Source organism: Anas acuta, chromosome 21 (genome assembly GCF_963932015.1).
Source record: "Anas acuta chromosome 21, bAnaAcu1.1, whole genome shotgun sequence".
Lineage (NCBI taxonomy): Eukaryota > Metazoa > Chordata > Aves > Anseriformes > Anatidae > Anas > Anas acuta.
Genome location: NC_088999.1, coordinates 5,097,747 through 5,120,736, shown reverse-complemented (window position 1 = coordinate 5,120,736; position 22,990 = coordinate 5,097,747). Strand labels below are relative to the sequence as shown.

The 22,990-nt window shown below is 42.6% G+C and overlaps 1 long non-coding RNA gene across 1 annotated transcript; it reads right to left on the bottom strand.

Moving 5' to 3' along the window:
• Positions 1-6,626: 6,626 nt before the first annotated feature.
• On the bottom strand, positions 6,627-22,700 carry LOC137843144 (uncharacterized). Its single transcript, XR_011089384.1, has 6 exons — positions 22,609-22,700; positions 16,430-16,484; positions 16,154-16,311; positions 12,122-12,261; positions 11,192-11,265; positions 6,627-9,733 (listed from the first exon to the last, which is right to left on the bottom strand). It is a non-coding gene; the product is annotated as an uncharacterized lncRNA (long non-coding RNA).
• Positions 22,701-22,990: the final 290 nt, after the last annotated feature.

Below are 22,990 nucleotides of genomic sequence, written 5' to 3'. Positions count from 1 at the left end.
TAAAAAAGGCGCTTCTTTCCCTCTAATTTATACATTCGGATGTAAAGAAATGCATCCGTCCTCAACCATCAATAACACGAGCAGGATCTGGCAATTATCTCTGTATAAAAATTACTGAGCAGTAAGAGAAACTAAATGACTATTAGAAAGTCAGTCCAAGCTCCAAGAATAATTCGCATAAAAGGGCTAATTAGGACTTGTAATTCACACCCCAGAAGTCAGGCTGGCCCGACGGACAGGACCAGGACCGGTTTGCATTTCCTAATGGCCACGTCCCATGAGGCTGGCTGCAGTGTCAAGCACCCATAGCGGCAGCAACGCGACCCTCTGGGAAACGAGGCATTTTTCTGGAATAAGAAGCATCAATGGAAGCACTCACAGAACCACACTCCCTTTAAAACACGAGCCAACAGGCAGCATACCACAAGCAATGCTCTGTGCCTCGCTGCCACCAGCGCTGCTCTCACCGCCCATGGGGTCACGGTGCCCATGCACTGCCCAGCTCGGGCGCTCGGTTCCGGGTGCCCAAACTGAATTTAATTGCAGGAAACCCCAAGATGAACCTCAACCAGTGCCAGACAGCCCGATACACAACTGGAGGAGAGCAGCAGTGGGAACCTCAGCGCTTACTGGGTACAAACCTGTGCTTACTGGGCTCCATTGCTTCTACCACACCAAGAGCACAAACTTGGACAAAACCTCCACAGTCAAGCGGCACGCCTGGCACACGTGTAGACACAGTGGCTTCATTTCATACATGGGGCTGCTCTCTGATTTGGCACCGATTTAATCCAGTAACTCCATCCTATTCTGCACCAGTTTCCATCGGGGTAGAGCCAGCCCAAAGCAGCTTCAGCTTAAAGCATTCGCCAGCTCCCAGCTCTGTAAGAACTGCTCGGCAGCACACTCCAGGCTGGTGGCACGACCGTCTCCAGCACTTCAAAGACTTACTCGGAAGATCTGAATTTACACTCTTGATCCTCTGCAGCCTCCGCAGCAGGCAGGCTGACATTTGATTTATGTACCTCTGCCTTCCAGCAGAACCCTCACACCAGATAATGTGATCAAATCAAAACTACTTTCCATACAATTATAAAACATAACAGGCTACAGCAAAAAATGTAAAACCTCCAAAGCAGCTCAAAGCTAATTAATTTCTATTACTAGTGAAAGAAGAACCACTTAACGTGTCTTTTCTTATTTAAATTACCATTGACGGCACCTGCTTTTTTATTTTTTTTTTTATTCTTGGGAAATCCTCCTACAATACTAGTTAAATTATGTAAGACTGTAGAATTTATGAAGATAAGGCAATTAGCATTACAAAAACAATTCCAGGTTACAATTTATGGTGAAAAGAAAAGAGTTATGATGCTCTGTTAAATCATTCAGCGATGCATTACATACTTAGTTAATCCTTCTAGTTGAGAAAATTTAGGGCTAAATGGTGTCACTGTGTTCAGTAATTAATTATTTTGTTTCATTTAGTGGATACTTCATCTCTATTGTTAAGGCACAACACGAGTCAAGGAACAGCAAATGCCCAAGTACATGGGGCAGCCACACAGCATCCCCAAGTAACCCAACAGGGGGCAGGAGGAAAGGACCAAACCAGGTTTGTTTTTGAGGTTCTGGCTCCTCCCGGCACCCAGGCGACCTCACCTTGCCAAAACAATGTTGCTTTGGAATTTCCTTCATGTAAAACAACATCTCTTTGGGATTTCCTTCATGTTCTCTTCTTCCAGGACACCCAAACACCTCGGTTGGCCTGCCTGTATGTGCAGGAGATGCCGATCCACCAACACACCCGGTGTGTGCAGCAGGCCGCCAAGTTAAACAACCACGGCGCTGAGCAAGCCACGTGTTCGGGTTTCTTCGGGAGAGAACGGACTTTCCAGAGATGGATGGACGACAGAACACACAGCTCTGTACAATTTTCATGTCCTCTCACAGGAACAACAGAGAAGTCAATGAAAACGGGAATAATTTTCAGACTTAACTTTTAAAATCTAGATTAATTCATTTTTTAAAATCGTTCCTAAGCAATGTTGAATAGAACAGTAGAAAAGGCTATTGAGCAATGTCCTCACCATCTCTCTGATTTAACGGGACAAAACAGCTGGGGAGAGGTTCCCTAATTTCCCCCTTCCCTACATCCAGAGAAGCACCAAGCGCTTACTTTTTAAAATTCTGCCATTTTCTGCACAAACTATGCGCTTCCCTCCATTCTTTGTACTTCCACAGCTCTGCCTGCAGTCACAAATTGGTGGTGATCAGAATCCTTAAAATAACAAAAGTAGGGCAAGGCGAGAGCCTGTGTGACCTGCAGACCTATTTATTAACCTTTCCAAGTGAATACAAGACAACAATGACTTTCATGTCTTTCAGCACTCTACATCTGTGTGTTTTTTTTTTCTTTTGGTGTTGTTCCCCCACCACCTGTTACTCTTTCCCTGAATTCCATCTGAAGTCCACTTCAGAAATGAAAGAATTTCTTCCTTGTCGGTGCTCATTAAAATACACGTAGGGCTTCTGCCTCGAGTCCGAGCAGCCTCAGCACTGAACTCAGCTAAGTATGGAAATAGCAGCCACAGCACGACAACCTAGGTGTTGTTTAAATCACTTCCTCAATTTCTAGCTTTTATTTGTAAACAAGGACGTTCCTGTAAATAGGCCTGTGGCTTTCAGATCCAATAGCTGCGCTTCCATCAGTAACCAGTGTCACCATTTTCAGACCTTTCAAGGAACAGAATGCCTGCTCTGTAATGGAATTACGGGATAATGCGATGTTTAACAGGGAGTCTTTTGCCCTCAAAAGGCTTGCCTGAATTTTGCTGAGATCATTTCACAGGAGACCTCACAGAGATCAGTTATGACTTTTATTAAAGTCAAACCAATACCTGTTTCCATATGAGCCTAAAGGAAATTTCTTTCTGTAACTCTGATTGAAGTTTAATGGGTACTGCACAAAGAAAATGTACTTAACCTCCTCACCTAGCTCTTCCACAGAGGAAGTCTACTCAACACGTGTGCCAGTCTCCTGAGACAAAATCAAAGCTAGAGCTTCTCAATTTATAATATTTTTCAGAGTAAAACATAGAAGACAGCTTCATAAACTGTCACTACACGAGAATCTCGCATATATTTGATTTCTGTAACCTTAATAAACCAGTCACTACTGAAAAAGAATGCAAACAAATATGGAACACATTAAAAGAGAATAAAACGGATCTTAGTGATAGATTTGCTTTAACATTTATATGCACACGTGCAATGCCAACATCTTAGAACTTCATATAATGTGATTTACCCTACTAGGATAGAATTTCCACATTAGTATGTTAAATCGACTGACTGGAAAGCAGAACTTGCAACAGAATAACTATTCCCTAACACTAACCAGCAGTTGCACATCTTTTTTCTGGTCAAAGGAAATTAATTTTATTTTCTCTTATCTGGTATGTAGCAGTCACTCCACCACTCACTTCTTCTTTTGTTTAGAAGTCACAGCCAACTAGTGTACAGTACCTGGCTGCTGTGTTTCCTTCCTTGCTGCTACGCTGCAGACTGGCGGAGGACTGACCAACTTCTTAATCCAACAGTGATGAATGAACATGTTTGGTTTTGTTTTAACACTTCCTGAAATCGGTGTTAACAAGAGATCAAAAATCCACATAAATTTAAGGATGCCTTTCATATACGTTGGATATTGCCAGTTTTGCAAGACTCCAGGTGGCTGAAAGAGGAATTTGTTCTTTTTATCTAGAACTGGCCCACCTCACTGCTATTTCAAAAGCAGGGACAAGAGAAGCAATCTCCAGTATGAAAAGGTCTGTCTTAAACTGATTACATGAAGTGGCAAGAGACAACAGCTGTCTCCTTCCCATCTGCAGTGCATTCCCCATCCTTCTGCATTCCACTTCAGGAATCTCATTTAAATTCCTCAAATCTAATTGAAATAGCAGTTTAAACAAATCCACAGAAAATGGTAAGAAGGCATTTTGAAGAAAGAAGCCTTGTTCAGTGGACCATTTGCATGGAAATTCTGCAAGCAAGCAGAAGGAAACATCGTTCTACGCAAAAAATGCAGGAATGGTCTTTCCTGGAGTGGGTACCTTCATCCTTCCTGGAACTGCTTTCTACTAGAATTCACTTGAAAACACACTGGGAGCCAAAGGGGCTTTGGTTGACAATTTAATGAATACTTCATAAACAGCTGCAAGGAAAAAAAAAAATCCTAAGCAGAATGCCAGAAAGGTATTCAAGCAACAGCTGGGACAAGAGGCTGCAGAGGAGAGTGACTGTGAAGAAAATGCACAGGTTGAAATCCTCAGTCATACTGGTGTTAGAAATGAGATTCTTTTGCATGCACATTGATTTGGAAGTACGAACTTACCTTTAAGGATTAGCTAAATGTTTTTCAATAAAGAACCTGAGCCACTTTTTATAGCAGGAGACTGATAAACATGGCCATGAAAAAATAAGCAGCCCCACTGTAGCTCTTCAGAAGCTAAAGATCATTTTCTGATGTCCATAACAGTGCAAATCTACTTGAAGCACCTTACTTCATTAGTGTACAGTTTTATATCCCCTTTACTTAAACACATGGATTTGCCTCCTCTACCAGGCACTTCTCAAATTTATGGCAAACGTCGATTATATTGAAGATTCAGATGTTAAGAAAGAAACTTCATAAAATGTCTTCTTGTTGTCTTGTGTTCTTCAGAAATTTCCTCCAGCTGATTACTTTCTACTGGCCTGAAGCCCCATGGTTCACCCTCACAGCCCACAGCTGCCCAACGTCTCCACAATCAAGATCTGATCTCTCTGTAGGATGCTTTGGTGAGTATTTATCAACAGGACTGGAAGAAGCAGCCTCTGTATTAATCTTCTTCTGTCAAAACGAGAAGGCCTGCAAGCAACCTGTGGAGCAGTCAATAGATTTGCCTTTCTTAATTCATTTAGGAAGGTTTAAGTCAACTTTCCCCAGCAGTAATTAATAAGAAACTTGTCTGCTGCTCTCGGTGGCAGCAGTGTTCTTTGCATCTTTATAGGTTTGAAACAAATATTGAGAAATGGCATTTTTTTCTAGGAAATGATTCCGTTGTCTCACATTGAGTATGCAGCCTGCAATTATTTCAAGTCATTCTGAACTAAAGAGAAAAGCAAAGCCTTGAAAACAAACAGGCAACTTTCAGTTTTTTTTCCATCTGAAAGCAACTCTGAAATTGGTGAAATCTGAAATTGCCCCATCTGGTAGATTAAGAAAAAGCTATTTTTAAGATAATTTTTGAAAAACTAAGATCTTGGGGAAAATGTAGTCCAGAACTAAATTTCAGGAAAATGTAGTAAGAAAGAAGATAAACATCCTCTAGAAATAAACCACGATAATAATCTGTGAACCTCAAAGCAATTTAAAAATATTAATTAATTTGGAAATAAGAATATTTTCTACCTTTTAAAAAAATATTATAACTGCTCATGACCAAGGGGGACTGACACTACCATCTGAAATGGTTTGTGCGTACCAAAGACCTTTCCTTAATGCTTAATCTCAAGACCCAGCTGCAGCCCCTCTTTAAATGACAACAACCTCTTACAAAGATTTTGTAGATGTAGTACGGAAGCGTAGGGAGCTCTGTGAAGTTGCATACACATAATGAGAGTTGGGAGGAAAAAAAGATAGGCTCTTTTGACTCAGCTATAGGTGCAAGCTCACAGGTAGTCTTCTTCAGACCTCCCTGAATGGCAGAACTCATTTGATTTGGGAAAACTTGACTCTCGGAAGAGGAGAAACAGATCACAGTCACTTCTGCTAACACAGGGTGATGTTGAGCCTCAGAGCCAGGCAATACACAAAGATCATGGAAATTAAAAAAAAAAATATAACGCAGAGAAGCAAGACAGGGCTAGAAGGAGGAAAGCAACATGCTTGAAAAAATACCTGAACTCCCACTTACGCTGTAGCAGATGAGTTCATGGTGTGTGCAAAGGACGCACATTTCACGTCCAGCATCCCCACGAGAATACAGATGCAGCTATTCCGAAGCACCACGACACCTCTGGAATGCCTACCCCTGCTTGTACCAGCTCGGTGAATTTTTTGGGAAAAAAAATGGAAGAAAAAAAAAGGTGTGGACAAGTGAGCACCAGTCAGAACTTCCTTTAAATGAGTCCTGCCAACTCGGAACATTTTTCCGAAGAGATGAGGATTAGCAGGTTAATCCTTCTCTCTGAACACTTTTCTTAAACCCTTGGTGTTATTTTAATGCAGCTTTTGTGCTACGAATAAATATGTTACAGAACAATAGACTTTAAGGATCTATTCTCTGAAGTTTTATGAACATTTATGCTAAGAAACATCAAAGACATTTCAGTAATTTTCACTAGAAGGGAGCAAGAAAGTGCTTTCTATCTTGTTTCTATTCCCAAGCCTCAAAGTAAGACTCTCTTAGCAATTTAGATAGAGCAGGCCGAAGGAAAGGGAAATCTGAACGATTTGAAGATTTTATTTAAATATTTTTTTAAAATAGCAATGTTCTGAACTCCACTTGTACACCTGCCGCTTCATGAAGAAAAATGGCTATCTTCCTGAAAAAAAATAGCTATCTTCCCATTTGCTGGCCAAGCTCAGGCTGCAGTAACTTGTCAGATAAGGGGACAAGAGAACAAGCAGCCAAAGCAGAGCAGTTCATACAATACAATGTTTGGCAAATTAAGCAAAATTGCACTGACGCACAAAACCCTCCCTAGTTATTGTACTTGCCCACAGAGAGATGAGTGGATGCAAGGCGAGCTCTACCCGGGCTCAGGGCAGCCTGTAGGTCCTGCACACCTTGCAGAACTGCTCCTCGCTGTAGGCTGAAAGCACCACTTTCAAATTTACTCTCCAAATCTTTAGCTTTAAGCTTTGCTGATGTAACCAAAATGTGGGGAACGGCACAACTGGGCAGATGTTTCCTTCCTATCAAGGCATTAGGGCGAGCACACCACGCTGCCCGGGCAGGCACTGCTCGTCTAGGACACCTGGAACAGAAGAGAAGGGGCAGAGGAAATGAAGTACACGAAGCAAATGAAGCAGTAGGTTTCATCTGAAGGCTAATAGCCAAGCTTCCTGTTTTGATCCCTTTGGCTGCAACTGGTCAGCCCCTAACAATGCAGCCCAACTGTAAGCTGGCTTTCAAGGGAAACAAGGAGGCTGCTATTTCCCAGCGGGAGGAAGAAACTACAGCCTGCTGTGCTGGCATGACTTTTACTTGAAGATATTAATAACATGTCAGATGACGGGATGTGCTGAATCCTAAATACTCACTTCTCCTCTGTGAATGTGCACCAGCCCCGTTTAGCGAAGCACAGACCTGCTGCTGCACTGAATCCTCCTGCAGCAGCTGATCAAACAGAAGTGGCATCTTTTCCCAGGAAGGTGACTAAGCTCATCCACAGGAAAAATAATGAGGTGCTGCTTTACACGGGTTTTGATTAGCCTATTTATTACCATTTTTAAATTAATTATTTTTCAGCGGTACTTGTCTCTAAATTCGAGCCATAAACTAGACGACAGCCCATTGTGTACTCTCCAGCTTGTATGGCCAAAACACTGCAAACAGATTTTTCCTGAAAGATCACACATTTTGCACACTATATGGCACTACAGGCAGTGTTCTCAGATTCAGTTTCTAATGCGAACAAGATATTTCTAAACACAAAATACATTTTTCTGTACTTTGAGTTATACGTGATGTTCTTTAATTCAAAAATTCAAATAAGAAAAAAGAAGTCTAAACCAAAGTAGCACGTGCCTATCTCATATCCTTAGATAACTAAAGCTAAAATGAGTAACATTCCACGATTCTTATGGATTTACAACTTATCTTAGAAAATAAAATGGTCCAGAACATGGCAAATACTGTGTGCTCTGCAAACGCAGATGGGAAGTGCAGGAGGATAACTGGGGAAAACAAACAAAACACCGCACAACAAACAAAAGATCACCAACCGATTAATTCTCCAAGATGAGTCTCACAGGGCAGAGGAAGTTAATGTTGGAATTTCAGATTTAATCCATTCCTGAGCAGGAAGAGCAATCACTTTGGCCTTAACCTTAGCTTTGAAAACACTGTTTTGCATACCTGCTGTTTCAACATTTCTGGGTTGCAATTCAGCATCAAATAATCAATATTCAAGCCTGTTCCCCTTGCAGCCTCTCTGACACACCAGACCGAATTCCACCTTCTACAAGAGCACTGACACTATTTGAAATTGCAGAACACATTCTCCAGCAGCCTGAGCGGATAAACATTATCTCCATGTTTTAAAGAGCATTTTTGTGCAATACAAACTACGTGTTTCCCAAAGAGGAACTGGGACCTAGTACAGTAAACGTTATATACACATGAAAATTTAGACAGCAATAAGAAAAAATGGTAAAGAGACATTCACATGATAAAAGCAACATTCTCTGTAATTTTTAGCAGGCTTTTTGAAAAGATTTTCTCAAACTTCAGTGCAGCAAAACTGCTCTGTTCAGAAATCCCAAGATTTTCTGCAGTTTTAAAACCAATTTCTCATACTGTGCTGGGTATACCATTTTTTACAGCTGGCATTCACTGGAGGCAATCTGCAAATGTAATTCCACGAGAAATTACTTTATCTTCATTCAGCTGAGCTCTTTGCTACCTAGAACATTGCCATAATGCCTGAGCCTCAACTGGGAGTTCATTAGCAAGATTTCTGCTTAACAGGAACATACCTGAAAATATATTTAGACAGGTGTAAACCAGACAGAAATTATCAGCTCTATTTTTCCAATAAAAACTTCTCAAATACAGACAGAATATAGCCCAGAATGGAGTAAGATTTATTCTACTTTACTGCAAAACTCTAATGTAAAAAATGCCAGGTTTCTGTCCTCAATTTGTGATGTGAGTGCATTTAACTGATACCAGGTTTTATCAGATTTTATCTGCTTTACCAATCATGCCAATTACAGCCTGGATGTCCTAATTAAGAAAGAACAAACTCCAGGTTTACAGTGGGAATCTAGAAATAGAGGTGCAGTGGGAATTACCTTTTCTGTGGTCACTGAGCACAAAGAGAGCTTAGAAAACCAACAAGACAAGGCTCTGCCATGGCTTTTTCAAGAGCTGTACCCAGGTTGCAGTTTTTCCCACCTATTTTCAGTTTTTCTGGTGGTACTGAAGGTCCTGGGACTGCTCTGAACTGCATTACAGATTTAAGAAGAATCTTTTAAGCAAAGCACAGACGGTGTGATCGGCTCCTAGAACGAAAAGGAAGAAACAAAACCCAACCTGGAGTCTAACAGGGGCAAGGCAAGAGCAGAGCAGAACCAAAGCTGTTCCCTGTCAGGTATCTCTGTATCCGAGCTCTTTGTACGCCTTCAGTTCAAAGGGCACTGGAAGGCCTTAGAGGAATTACAGCAGATCACAAGTGGAAGGCAGTCCACACCACGAAATGTGCTGTGTCACAAAAAATGTATTAATCAGAGGATTTGACTTAACCTCCGCTTCTTGACTTTGTAAAACTCACCACTCTCTCAGTAAGTCCTTTCTTTCCATGGCCAGCGTTTTAGGTTCATCTTTGATGAAAGGAATTGCTTCAGCTTTACACACTGTATCATGCTAGTTACACAGCCAGGCAGTTATGAATGAGACTGGTGCCTCCGCCTCTGCTACTTTCAGTTCCAGCGTGCTACCCTCTTGTAAGTGACTCTGTACTGCAAATGAGAAAACGTGATACAGGATGCTTTACTACTTTGTCCACATGGCAAAAGAAAGAAAAGAGAAGCTATTTTGACATGAAATCCCTGTAAAGCTTTGGAAAATCCACAGAGGACGAGCATCCACAAATCGAGCACATGGCCAAAAGCTCGGTGCCCAGACTGCAGGCAGCGGTGCACAACCTGCAGCAGGACCCAGATGGCTTCTGTGCCCTGGGTGTGTGCCTGCAGCACAGCCCAGCCCAGGAGCACGTTAGCACCCATCAGATCCTCCCATCGCCCCAAAACTCAGTCAACGCCAGTAACTATTCCTGGGGTGTCTGCAGGAATATTCAACTTAGCATTCACCATTTTCTAAAATCCCCACGTGTCCTTACGGACCAGCAGGGAGCTCCCAACTCATTCTGCACACTGGCTCCGAGCAGAGGGTGCCCATGCATCCCACTTCAGCTCGGTGGCAGCAGCTCCGGCGCCGCTGCCCCGCGCCTCCCCTCGGCAGCACTGCAATGGTTAAGGTCACAACGCAGCGGTGCTATGTAAAGGAGAAATTTCCCTGTCCTTGCCTAAGTGAATGGCTGGGATTAAACTGACAGCCCACCTTAGTGATGGTGGAATAATTGGTTGTTCAGCTCTGTCCTTGTCAGAGCTGTGACAGTTCTGCAGATGTCCTGCTCGGCTCTCCAAAGGTTAGCCTCAGCTGGAGCCGGTGTTCATTAATCATTCCTCGCTGACAGGCCTCAGAGCAGCCCACATCTGCCACTCTGTCCCCCTCAGTCCCTGCTGCACCCAGCTTGTGTGTAATCACTGCTGGTTTTCTTAAGAGGCTACTTGATAAGGGAATATGCATTTAGCTACAAGACACATGGCGCTGCCGTCTCTCCTGGCGATTCTTTTAGCAGAGGCCTGATAATATGAATTTAGTGTCTTTGTCCAAGACAGCCTGGTACAAACAGCAAACTGCGGGCTGGATGTACGAGTCGCACAGAGCACCGCTGCCTTCTTAGTGTCTGCAATGCCTTCGTGGAACAGGGAGTTTCAGGCGAGGCTGGTACTCACACCAGAGAGGTGCCAAGCGGCATCACAGCCGCCTCACGAGGGTACGTGGCAGCCGTAAAGTGCACCTGATTCAAAGGGAATGGAAAAAAAAATGCAGCTCTTGCTGGGCAAGAAAAGCTTCAAGGCAGCTTTCTCTCCTGGTCATTTCTTATTTCCCAGTCACCGGACCTCTCTGCACCTTAACAGCTGCTTCACTGCCCGACTGTGCACGCGCCGACCGACAAACCCCACGGCCAGCACTGCCGTAGCCTGGGCGCACCCAGGTAACTTCAAAGAGTTTTCACACAACTCATTTCTCCAGGTTATTCTGGCTGCTTTTATCGGGAGCTGTTAAATTCACCCATAATTAGTAGGCAGCTTAGGACAAACAGGAGAGTTCCCAGCAACTGGAACTGGTACCTGGTAGCACAGGACCAACGCACGACAACCCCCACAGTGAACATTTGGGCAGCGCAGGACTTCTCCGAGTTGCACTGCAAAGAAACAAAAGCAGCTGTGACACATGGTCTTAAAACAGTTTCCCAAGTCCCTTAGCCATACATGTACAGGTTTTAAAAAGAAAAATAAAAGCTGGATTGTGGCTCTGTAGCTCACACCCTCCCAGCCCCAAGAAAACCTAAGTGGGTTCTGAAGCAGAAAGCCAAATGAAAATGAGAACTTGGGTAAGGAATGCAAAAGAATTTTCTCAGAAAATCAGAAAAAGTAAAGAACAAAAGTCTTAGCTACCCTCCCCTAGAGATTCTGTGGATGCTCGTTGTTGCTGATGGTTGTTTGAGGGGGGAGATGGAGGAGGGGAGGGGAGGGAAGTGTTTTTTTCAGTTTCACAATTAATTAATGTGTGCCTGAATAAACGACACATCCTACAGTTAGACAAAAATACAAATATATTACTTATGAATCTTAATTAAAATAAGCATCAGCACACAGACTGCCAGTGTATTATAGTTGGCAGGACCGTGCAAGAAATTAAATTATTACCCACTTCACAATCTTATTACAAGATTGCCCACTGACTCCTCTTAGGGTGCTGCCGTTAATATGTGAGCAATGCAGGAATCATCATTTCAAATAATTGATTAACTGTCTAGTCCACAAAGTTTAAAAAGGAACAAACAAGGACACTAAGTGATTAGCATTCTTCTTTTAATTTGCAAATCCTGTCTTCACAGCTAAAAAGCCAAATGCCTCAGGCTCCAGCCCAGGCACACAGATCCCAACAAGCTTGACAGTAGAAAGGAGGTGCTGCAGCCGCACAGAGCTGACACGCTGGATTAAAGCAATCAACACATTGACCATTAATCACAACTGAAGGCTTTACAGTGCACTTACAGAATGGCAGTGGGCATGTTCCCGAGGCCAGCACCAGTGATGCTGAATTTCAAAGTGCTGAGCCAACCCACCGCTGCGATTTGGTGCCTGCACACTGTTGTGGCCACGCACCTCCAGTTCGCTCAGGTAACTTCTGGATTCTGGTGTAAAGAGAAAAATTCCAGGTCAGGGACTGCCTCTTGATTTGATTTCCCCAACAGTGACTTCCTAAGGAAACTTCAGCAAGCACACACCCCCCGAAATGACACGTGTACACCCAGAGACCCATCAGGTCACGTTGACCCAGCAGGCACAGGCTCCTGCATCTCCCAGGGGATGCAAGAAAATTGTGAAACTGCAGAACAGAGAGCGAGTGGCTGCCAGCCACAACCAGAGGCATCTCCAGCACTGGCTGGCACATTTACATCACAAAAACTCTGAGCAGTTCCACCAGCAGTGTCCATAGCCCCGCTGCCAGGGACTGCACAAGGACACACAAAGAAGGCCCTCAGTGTAAGAGACTGCACCAGAAGAGCAAAGCTGAAAGAGAAGAGGACCAACCCACTGCTTCATTCAGTATTTTCTCATTATTGTTATTATTCCTATGCATTGTGGTAGGGCCTAGCTTATTGAGTCACTCAAATGCAGCACAAAACATCAGGCAGAGATCATGGGTTTGAGAAAAATTTGGTACCGCAGGAACAGCTCCTGTGCCACGTGGCTGCAACTGGGCTTCATAAACATTAAGCCACAGTGAGGTGCAAAACCTTCCCTAAGCAGTGTGTGTGATGGGAAGAGCTCCTAACAAAGCTCCTCCTAACAAAGGATGCCCACGCTGTCTCTGATTTCTCTTGAACCTACTGGGAGCCCCACAAAAAGATTAAATGAGTAAGGCGTGTTTTTAAGTCAGTAGGAATTGAGTTCATCATGCCTTAACAAGGATCCTAGGGGCTACTGAAATATTTCAGCAGCTGCATTAGCTTATCTAGTGTCTAATACACCAAATATTGTTGTTTATTTATGTATTCTCAATGGCAACCTCAGGAAGCAAGCACTATTTTTTTTGTTCCAAAATTCAGCTGCATCACTGCTGTTCTGCTTGCTGTACTTCTGCCTCTGCACCTCGCTGCACGCCGCGTGGGTCACTAAAATGGGAGTTGTGCTGACATAACTGAAGGACACTCTCAGCTTCTTAGGCTACAGACAAGTAGAAAGATCTGTAGGATCAATTACTTTTACTATTGTGCTCCCTCTGCTGGTCCCAAAAAAATCACCATTGGAAAAAAATTAGCAGCAGAAGTGTGCTGACGTCTGTTTACCAACACAAAAAGCTGGACACTGAAAATGTCCCCAAAATTTCAGCTTAAACATCTTCAGATTCAGAGGAAGAGACGTCGGGGTTCTTCCCAAAACAGGAAACGACAGTCCTGAGAGCAAGATGCTACACAAGGTTTAGGAAAGCACTGGAAAGAGCTGGGGAAATAAAGTGCTCTCCAAAAAGCCTGCTCCACAGAGGCCACAGTAATAAAACTGCCCAGCATGCCAGAGAGACTCCTCTGGCACTTGTGATCTCTGCCTGGGTGGAGCTGTAGGGATGGAGATTCCAGGCAGTGAAAAGTGAAGAAAAGGTACAGGCAAGAAGTTCTCTATTTGGCAAATGTTACGAAGGATGATACGGTTTTTATAGCTTCTAATACAAAAACTACAGTTAGCTCCTTTCTGTGAAAATAAGCCTGATCTGGCACTCAGTGAGGGCTCAGGCATAATCCAGATTACAAGTTTTTGGGCGGCTATCTAACATCTTGTCTGTGCAAAAGTGTCTAAGTTAAATGGCTTGGAAACCATGACAACACCGCCTGTCTGGAGCTCACACAAGCTCAATCAAGCCATAATCAAGGATTTTCTTACGTGATTGTCCATTATCTCCTCCTCAGCCACGGATGCACATTATAGGAGTAAAAGGATCAGAGTGGAATCACCAGCATTAATTACATGCTAGACTAGATCCGTCTTCCTTAAGCATCTGTCAAAAAGAATTTGGAGTACCTCTAGGACACTGAGGAGCCATGTACCAATCCTGCGCAGGCTATAACCAAAATACAAAGTGTTAACGTAGCTCAGCATTACGGAACATACACAAAGCTCTTCGTAGCTGATTGAAGGGAATACCTGTTCTACTCTAGGAGCACAGACACATTCCATAACAACACCTCTGCCCATCTAATGAGAGGGTATCTGAAAAAATAGCACGGGTATTTGCTGGGAAGAACAAGTTTTATGCAGTACGAGGGCTGTTAATAGCAGCACGGGCATTTGAAGCCTGTGCTGAAGGGAGAAAACTGTAGGGGTGGGAGGTAAGCTTGTGTTGTAAGACAACCTGCTCCAGCCTTACTCTTCAGGTAAGCTTCCTGAAGTAATTGTGGAAGCTCCAAACAAGTTAAAAAAAAAAAAGTTAAGAAACAGCCTTACAATGAACTATTATTTCTGTGTCAAAAGAGATTAATTTATGTACTTATTTGTTTTCAAATCGACAACAAAAACATGGACTGAATAGGTAAACTTGGAATCTTCAACACCCTGAAGTTTAGTAATGCAGAAATGCAGGCTTTGAGGTCAAAACTGTGCAATCTGTTGTCAGGGATGAGGTAAAACAAATCACAACTCAGCTACGTACCTTCCTTTGCAGAAGTTTTAAGTATCTAATCCCCCTGTTACCTGAAAAAAATAAAATAAAATTAAGATTATCCAACAGCAGGAAAAACAAACAGGTAGAGCTCCTCAGAACCAGAGCTAAACCTCATTAACTAGAGTGCCTCGACAGAGTACCTGGATGGAAGCAGCACCAAGGTCAGTGAGTGCACTGCCCCACGAGGAGATCAGACACAGCCACCAAGACCTACAAGGAGAAATGCATGCACACAGAGAGGGGCATCCCAAAATTATATCCTAAAACCGCTGCAACTGGCAAGAGCTGTTCAACAAACAGACCTCCAGGTGCTCAGACTTAAGGATGAGTGTACAACTAGGCTCAAAAAATTAAAGTGAAAAGAGGAGAAAAACTGGAGCACATCATACCATGTGACTTATACACCCAATAAAAGCTGGGCAAGAACAAATAAATATGAACAATAAACAAATGAGAAGAGTTTGTGAACTGCTCATGGATTTTGCATGAGAGGAAAAAGAAATTTGTCAAATTATTTGCTCTGAAGTATTTGCTCAGCTGTAATTATAGCCATTGGCAGACAGGGAAACCAGTAACTTGCAAACAGACTGATGGTTTCTGAGCTTTTCAGCAAATCCTTCTTCAAAATAAAACATGATCTCAAGAGAAAAAAAGTCTTTTTGCTGAATGTGTGAAGTCGCACAGTTTTGTTCAAGCCAGAGCCACTGCTCCAGGATGAGACTTTGCTCTTGGTGAGCCCACACCCAACGTGCTCATCAACTAGGGAAAGAAACAGCTGTCACCAGAAAATTCTGCCCCAAATTAGACCATGTGGATGCAGGCTGGGCACAATAATTAACAGAAAATGCGAGCTTTAGAATAATGAATTATGTTCATTAAGACATAACCTGCAAAGTGTTTTAAATAAAGAAAAAGAAACAGAGCAGGCAGAGATGCAGGGAGCTGCTTTTCTTTCTGCTAGCTGCCCACAGCTCACAGCTCAGCCTTGCCAAAGAAATTCATTCAGAATTCGTTCAGAGTTGGGAGGATAAAAAATTCCACAAGTCTAAAAGGATTTTTAAATACTTCAAAAATCAGTAAATAGGCGTGGTTCTGTTCACTAGGAACATACTGGTATTAAGTGACACTTTTTTTCCTTTAATTTTAATGGAGCCTTGAAGTTTTGTCTCGTTAGATGATCATCTAGCCAAGAGAAGTGTTAACAAGAAAATCTTCCAAAAATCTAACCAAAAGAAACCAAGAAAACGGTCACTTTGGGGGAAAAAACCTGACTGACACCGTGAGGGTGTTATAATGATTAATTGGATACATTTCAAAGCATCATACAGATAAAGCGTTACATAAATGTCCAGAGCTGTATTTCTCACCCTGATCTGCTTGTGAAAATGCCCCAAAGAAACTTCTCATTGTCTACTTCAAGCTGTTTCTCCGGCAGTTCATCGCGTGTCTTGTCAATTTTTTAATGGCACTGTCAGGGCTTCAAACTGACAGGAATCTTCCCGAGTCAGAGGCTGCATTCATAAACCTGAGCAAAAAGCAGCAATTTCAGGCGGCGTTTGATTTCTCCCAGAATGGCGTGACACGGTGCAGTGCTGGATCACAGAGCTTTTGTCTAGCCAGGCAGGCAGTCTCTGGGCATTTACCTGCGTGCTTCAAAGAGTGCAACGGGACTGCAGGGAAGTAGCAAAGCTGGTGGCACTGTTAGGAAAACAAACTCACTGTGGTTAAAATGAATAATCCGACAACAACAGCATAAAAACTTCAGGTTTGGGAATAAAAAAATTGAATTAAAATATGACTTTGCGGGAAATCCAAGACATATGTATTTGCACTAGGCACATTTAAGTTTATTCATCTACAAAAAAGAGTGAGTGCAGCCGTCACATCAGCACGATATCACCCCAGGTGACACTCCCAGCTAGGAATCAGAGCTCCTGCGTTTTCTGCAGTACCCTACCACCACAGCAGCTCCAAAGCTGGAACGCCTCCACCTCTGTCATCCCTCAGCTTTAAAGTGCAAACCTCAACACGCTGGGACACCTAAGCTCTCTGCGCATTGTTTTATAAATTATGCACATTATTTATTATTCTTGTATCATTCCACAGCACGAAGCCTTAGCCACAGACTAAATTTGCAGAAAAAGTGTTGTGAAGAGCCCTTGCTGAGCCCCAAGTGAGACCGCGGCATCCTTTAGCTCCACATTCCTTCAGGACGTCTTCTGGAGCCAGCTGCCAAGCACCGAAGGCAGTTTGTGAGCACCACAAACTTCTCAGGTTTGTAAATCTCTGCAAGAGTACAAATTGCAAAACCTGCAGATATCAAACACCCTGAAACTTCCCGGAGCTTCAAAAAAATCTCTCAATTTGTCACGATTTTATCTGCTGCATCTCCCAGTTACACAACATAACAGATGACGGGTCCCTCCTTTCCCTCCAAGGAAACAGAAAAAGAAATATTCAGTGATGAAAACTCAAAGGCTATAAAAGAAATATTTTAACCAACTCTCGTGACAATGTGATTAATTTATACATTTGATCTCCATTATCATAAGGAGGTCTTCTCCAACCTTAATGATTCCGTGATTATTCATTAGTTCCTAATTCAGAATTGTTGCTCTGACGAACTCTGCTCCCTTCCATTAATGGCTTGCTCCCCAATCTGTTAGAAGTACAACCTCTTGTTATTACAGAGCAATGTCTTCACAGTGTGGCCACTTGGTTCAACCCATGGCGAGCTGCAGTTCTGGCAGGCACACACCACCTACACTCCCAGCTACAACTGCCATGGGTAGCAGCAAGAGAAAGGTGCCTTACAAGTGCAAACCCTGCTGAAGGACCTTCATCAACGCCTTGACGTGCACCACGACTGAGGGCACTAGGACGGTGACACCACCATTAGATCCTCCTCTGCTCAAGACCATAAGAGGAGCAGATCTGCTTACGTTAGGAGGTCCAGACTAGGTAAGCAAATGCTTCTTGATTGTTGTGCACAGCACTGGACATGCTGCCAAAAGGCAAGCATTGACCAACATCTACCGTACCTTTGTCTTGAGATATCAGCGGAGCACATGTTGGCTGTTCAATACTGACCAACTTTCAATTCACATCACAATTTCTTGCTGATTATGCCACAGAACATGTCACTTTCCTTCAGAGTGGGAAATGGTTAGGAACTTTTTCTCAGGACACAGGCAGCAGACTGCACAGGAGCTGTAGGATTATTGCTGCTGCGTGTATTTTTCCCAACAATACAAAGAATTGTGGCTTTGATGCTTGATATTTATCAAATGAAGAATTCACCTCAATGCTTGAGGGTTTGGTTTCCCAAACAGAGTGCCTGAGACAAGCACCAGGTCCCTAACGAAAGCCGAGGGAGGCTAAATATAGAGAAAAAGATTCAGTAGGTTTCCACTGAATTCCATTCAAATGGGATGACAGATTAAGAAATATCAGTAGATTCATTAACTGCATGGGTGTAATCTTCAGAGATGTATCCCCTTCAGTTTGTGTTAGGTTTCCTGCACCTCTGGGATGATGGAGCAGTGCCACAGCCCCTCTCCTCGTGACACAGCTACCACCAGCGGTGTCACCTCTGCCAGGCAGCTCCCTGGCCGCATCCTCAGACAAACGCTTCCCAGGGGAGGCCAGACCTCAGTTGGAGTCTTGGGTGCATGAATGACAAGTGTGCTGTAAGCTAGGTAAAGACAATCCCCAAAACATTCCTGCCAGCCTTCCACGCTACGCTGCCTTCCCAGCACCCCCTTGTTCGTGCGAGCTGTTAGAGCGGCCAGAGCTGGCAGTAATTGCTGTTGACATTGTTCGGAGCCTTGCCTCACTGCCAGAGACAAATCTTTCATTCATGAAGAAGTGCTTGTTAGGCCAGCTCCGGCCTCCAAACCCACTTAATTAAATTGTAAAAAAAAAAAAAAAAAAGAAAAAAAAAAAGAAAAAAAAAAAAAGAAAAGAAAAAAAAAGTTGCTTAGCTCTGGTGGGAAATTTGCACACAAAGGCCCGGTGTCTGGCTCTTTCCTCCACTATTGTGCATCCCAACCCGTGTGACAATGCAGCAGCATCTCCCCCCTTCCCCTTCCTCGCAGCCGCTGCGGAGGCAGCAGTGACCCTCATTAGGGCCCGGTGGCTGCGGGATGTTTTCCCAGCGATTCACTCACCCGGCTTTTCTGCTTCACAATCAAGGGCACTAAGTGCTGCGTAAGGGCTCTCCACAGGCTGATTGCTTAAAGAATTTCAGAAGTAAAGAGTGTAAACAGGTACAGGGAACAAGCCTCTTTGGAGCAGTTATGCAAACATTCCCAATGCAGTTTAAAAACCTCTGTGCTGAAGCTGTCAAGTCCGAGCCTTTCTCTCATTATATTCACACACCCCGTGCTGCGGCCGTCCACCCACCCACCCGCTCGGATGTGCTGCAAATCCAGGGCCAACACACACGGCCCAGCTCCAGACGAGTGCTTGGATTGAAAAACAAACACCCCCAGCCACACACTCTCCAGAACACGGCATATTTGAGCAGCAGCAAACGCAGCCATACTCTCCTCGCCGCTTTCCAGAAGTTTGACGAGAGTCAGGGCCCTGCTCTGCTTCAGCAATTCCTGGTCCTGGCTTGGCTTTCAAATTTATATAACAAAATCCACTTAACTGAAAGCCTTTTGGGGCAGTGGTCACAGCTCTGAATGCTCCACAAAAGAAAGCAGATTGTCAGTGTCAATAATGGACTGCAGCCACATTTCAGAGAGAAGTACATGGAAACTATCACTAATATTTAATAACCATAAATGTTTTTTCTCTTCTAGTAATATTCCTTTCTGTATGAATAACAACAACTGTTCTATACTAACAAATCATCACTGAATAATTTTTCTATTATACAGTAAGTAATGTTCAGAGTAAAATTACCTAATTCTGCATGACAGCTACATTCAGCTGTTTCTACATACTTCTCTACCGTAATTGAATATTGATTTACATAAAAGAAAATGTTTATGTCTTTATGTGAAACACAATAAATTCATAGGAACAATACTGTCTTATTTTTTGAGATTCTGTGCAATCAATATGAAATTCCAACGCTAAAATATTAAGAAAAGTTAATTAAGAAGGTGGAGCCAGGAGTCAAAAGAAAACATCAAATTGTCCCGTGATTTACATCAGCATCACCCCAGACGAGTTTATCTTGTCACTTCTATCCTTACCAAATCTTTAATCATTTCTACAGAAAACCAAGAGAAATACCTTCTCTTTTGTCATACCACTTGAGTTCTCACTAAGTAAAACACAGAAGTGATATGAGCACAAATGCCTTCAGTGTGGAAGCATTTTGCTGCTGTCTGCTGTCCTGCAGCTTACCTGCTGAACCCACTCTGCTGTCCTACACGAGTGATCTCTGCTTGGCACAAGGAGGCAGGGCTCTACTTGCGTTATCAGCTTTTAAGATTTCAACATACAGATCTTTCAGAGTCTCTGAAATTATCCAGTTATAAAGCTTCCTTCTTAACTGATCAATGAAAACCTAACGCCAAGTAGTCAGTTCTCTTTTCACGGTTTTCTTACACATGTCCACAAAGAAAGAGGAACAGCACTGGGAAATTATCAGGGCAGTACATCTGCTGTTGGCTTTAGTGACAGATCAAACTACCTGAGGCTCTCAGAAATTCAGGTATACACCTCCCAGACTGTCCATGGTACTTCCATTTAGTCATGCTTGCATGAGAAACATTACTTAATATAGTCAAAAGGCAACAAACCTACAACAGATGGTCTAATGTTATAGAAAATCTGAAATAAACACTGTAATTAACTGCCTGCTCTTGAAGTTAACAATAGAAAGCAGTACTCAGGACTTGCACTTCTCCATGGGAAGTTTAAAGCTGCTCCACAATTTGTGCTTGCTGCTAGATGCATGCTGCCAACAGCTAAGCTTTAGGCATGGCTTCAGAATTGCTATGTATTTGATAAAACTTTCAGCTGTCAAGTATCCTGCTCTGGGTGTCCTGAGCTCCTCTACAGACACTTGTAACACAACCTACAAGTCTACAGACACAGTAACACCATAACTATTTTTAAAGATAATGAACTAAGAATCATACAGGTTCTGAAGTGCCTTATGGACTTGTGGCGTATTTTATAGGAGGAATAAAAGAAAAAACAAACATGTGCTACAACAACACACCCAACAATGTCTGATTGATATTATGGCAAATCAAGGATTGAGAAGCAGTTCTTCCAAATGTAAGCCACTTTCACTTAACTTTGCAAAGCAATTCTCTCAAATTCAGCACTGTACGTCACCTGGCCTACAGTCCCTCTGATCACACCGTGGCCGTGGGACATCACAAAGTCATCTCTTAGTGAACAATCTTTACTTCAGCGAATGCATTCAGCCCAAACTATTGGGTACCGCATGTCGCTAAGAGGAAATGGATGTAAATATGGTTTATGTGACTCCTCTCCAGAATTAAATCCAACAAAAATGGATTCATGTTCTCACTCTTCAACTTTTAATTAAACCAATTACTTTCTTACTTTATCTGTATTTTTCTGTCCTCTCTGCCTGGCCATATATCCTTCCATGAGTTTGGCTACGTTACTATTTTGATTTGTTTTCCTTACTAGTAGCTTTTTAGCAATGGAATTGAGTTACAATTATTATAGTTTATACCATGCCTTTGGTACCTGTAATTCACGTACTTTGAGCAGAAGCTGAAAGCATTAATTTGTCAATCATCCTGCCCTGTATCTAGTCTCACTTGAAACAGACTACACACACACAAAAAATGATCACTATATATTTCCCAAAGGTAAAGGAACTTGTAAACACTCAGGTATATTACAATTTACTGAGCCTATTAGCTGCAATTTTGAAGCACATTGCGCCAGTGGTATATTACAAAACCAAGGAGGTTTCAGTATCGAAACCTCCCTTCAGTCTAGATAGGAATGTGAAGATTTACTTCATACTCCAAGTTATGTTTTCAATTCACAGAGCAGACACAAGAGTTTAAACTAGGCATTGTAAAAGGTTTTTTGGAAACCTGTGAAGAATTGCAGCCCCTATCTGACACTGGAGGTTTTGTTTGGTATCTTGGCAAATCTCACACAGGGTGCAAATGCCAATATGCAACAGCGTGTGAGGGACCTGCAGCCCCCAAAAAGGCAGAACACACAGAAACAGCGAACTCTATTAAAAACCTACTGTATTTCAATAAACAAGGCCTGGACAACACCAGCCCTGATGACGAAAATAGAGTCCAGAAAACATCAATTCCAACCCACTTACTGAGACCAACTTTTTCTAAAATGTGAATGGGATTTGAAAATTTTCTATTCCTCGTTTGCTTCACGGAGAATCGTGGATAGGGCTGAGTATCCCAGAGAGCAAATTCTTTGTGTAGGCGAAAGAGGAGGGTGGAAAAGAAAAGCTGTTTTGGCAAGAACAACTTTTGTCATAAAAATAACCTTGTGTGTGTGTGCAAACTAAGTGTTCATTTTAGAAGTATGTATATAAAGTATACATATATATATATATATATATATATATATATATATATATATTTCATCTCTGTGCATGTCTGTCTGCCCACACGGGGAGAAGCACTTCCCCACAACAAGTCAGAGAAAGACAAACAGCCCCAAGCCCTCTCTTGACTACATCCTTCAAATGCCTGAGGAACAATTACAAAAATCAGCCTGAAATCTTCCCCCTTAAATGGAAAAAATAAAAGATTTTTTTTTAAAAAAAAAGATATAAAAGAAGGATATAGCTAAAAACTTGAATGAAAATTAAAACTGTAGAGATAATTTACCTTACCTTTTGTAAAATTGTCTGTGTATTCTGGAAACGCACCTCCAGTGAGATAGAAGAAAATATCAAACATGAGATGTTTCCCCATGCTTCAGTTTGCCTGGAAGCAGAGAAGCCAGATCTGTCTTTCGCACACAGTCATACCAATTCTACACGCCAGTGTATTTTATGCCATAAGCACAAGCTGCAGAAAAACAGGCTCCATTCTCTTTGTAGAGTTCATTTCTTTTATTGATGTTCATCTGATGACACATTTGTTTTCAGTTACGCTGAGCATAAACATATTTTTATTTTATTTTATTCATTTCTTACTGTTATTTATATAGCTGGATGCCTAATGTGATCACTGACATAACAATCCCCTGCCAACATATTCACTGGGACTTTT